This window comes from Penaeus monodon, chromosome 11 (assembly GCF_015228065.2).
Source record: "Penaeus monodon isolate SGIC_2016 chromosome 11, NSTDA_Pmon_1, whole genome shotgun sequence".
In the NCBI taxonomy this organism is placed as follows: domain Eukaryota; kingdom Metazoa; phylum Arthropoda; class Malacostraca; order Decapoda; family Penaeidae; genus Penaeus; species Penaeus monodon.
This window is the reverse complement of record NC_051396.1, coordinates 24,849,465-24,851,510: the sequence shown is the minus strand read 5'-3', so window position 1 is coordinate 24,851,510 and position 2,046 is coordinate 24,849,465.

Sequence of the window (2,046 nt, the reverse complement as noted above, 5' to 3'; positions counted from 1 at the left end):
CTCTCGCTCTCTCTCGTGTGTGTGTGCGTATCTGTATGCGCGCGCGTTTGTGTGTGTGTGTGTGTGTGTGTGTGTGTGTGTGTGTGTGTGTGTGTGTGTGTGTGTGTGTGTGTGTGTGTGTGTGTGTGTGTGTGTGTGTGTGTGTGTGTGTGTTTTGATTGTTTGTTTTACGGGCGGTGGCGTTTTATATACTATAATATTTTGAGGGGTGGATGATGTGACTCGTGACGCCGTGGTAAATGGACCTTTTTTAGGTTGTTTAGGTTTGTCTAGTATTTTCCTGTTATTTGCAGAGTTGCTTGTTCCATTTTTTATGGTGATAAGGGTTTTAGGATGTAAATTATGGATGCAAAGTGTATTTTGGTCATTATGTATTTTTTTCGTATGTGCCTGTTATGATTATCCGATAACGTATTTATAATATTTATGCATTTTTAAAACTGTCTTGTGGAGTGACATTTTTTTGAGGGATTGAGTGTGCAAAATCAATATCAAATCTTAGTTCTAGTTACGAACAAGACGCCGTTTAAGACTTATTTTTTCCAGGATCTGTACATTTTATTCGGTCATATTTATTTTTATTTTTTTCTCGTAAGAGACAGAGAATCCCGGATTTGGGTCGCAGACTTACCAGTCGAATCATAAAAATAAGCACGTGCTCAACAAGTGACTTTTTTCCGCCTCCAACATGACGCAATTTTCCGCCGGCATGAGGTCAGCGGAGTGTGTGTGTGGCGATCGCATGCCGTACCCTCTTACCTAAAGTCTTCCGTCTATGTTGTTTTGCGGGAGGCTCTCCAAAAACAACAGTCTGTCTCCTTCTGTTACTACTACTCCAGCTCCTACTCGAATTCCGGTCCAGATCTTCGGGTTGCTTTGCGATTCTGCTGTGGGGGTTCGGCTATGTTGGGTTGGGTTTTGTTTGGATTGGATTTGGCTGGGTTGGGTTATGTTTGCCTGGGTTGGGTTGGGTTGGCTTGGTTTATGTTCGATTGGGTTGTGTTTGGTTAGGACGGGTTGGCCTCTGTTGGGTTGGGATCTGTTTGGTTGGGTTGTATTGGGTTTGTTTATGTCGGATTGGAGTGTGTTGTCTTATGTTTGGTTTGGTTAGCTTAGGCGGGGTTCTGTTGGGTTGGGATGGATTGGGTTAGGTTGTTTTGGGTTGCGTTGGGTTCTGATATACTGGGTTGGGTTGGTTTGGATGTGTTAATTAAAAGATGGATTTTTGAAAGGAATTTGATTTTATTACAGTTTATGACTGTCAAATTGTTTTCGTAAAGACCACGTGGGTGGAGGGAAATCAATGTTAATTGCAGGATTGCGACAATTGTGTGTGTGTGTGTGTGTGTGTGTGTGTGTGTGTGTGTGTGTGTGTGTGTGTGTGTGTGTGTGTGTGTGTGTGTGTGTGTGTGTGTGTGTGTGTGTGTGTGTGTGTGTGCGTGCGCTCGCGTATGTGTGTATCACCTGCAAGGAATTCTTTTCTGATTAGACTCAAGCACGAGTTAGTAGGAGGAGGGGGAGGAGGTCCAAGTACTGTTCTTGCTATTATTCCTTATTAGAGTTGTTTTGTTCGCCCCTACTGTTGTTGTTGCTACTATCACATGAATGATAACACGATGCAACAAATGATTTATACTGTCTGTCTCTGTTTTTTCCATTTTTCTAGTCATTTCTATTCACAAATATTCTCTCTCTCTGTCTCTGTCTTTGTCTTTGTCTTTGTCTTTGTCTCTCTCTCTCTCTCTCTCTCTCTCTCTCTCTCTCTTCTCTCTCTCTCTCTCTCTCTCTCTCTCTCTCTCTCTCTTCTCTCTCTTCTCTCTCTCTCTCTCTTCTCTCTCTCTCTCTCTCTCTCTCTCTTCTCGTCTTTTCTCTCTTCTTCTCTCTCTCTCTGCTTCTCCTCTCTCTCTCTCTCTCTCTCTCTCTCTCTCTCTCTCTCTCTCTCTCTCTCTCTCTTCTCTCTTCTCCTCTCTCTCTCCTCTCTCTCTCCTCTCTCTCTCTCTCTCCCTCCTCCTCTTCCTCTCTTCCTCTCTCTTCTCTTCTCTCTTC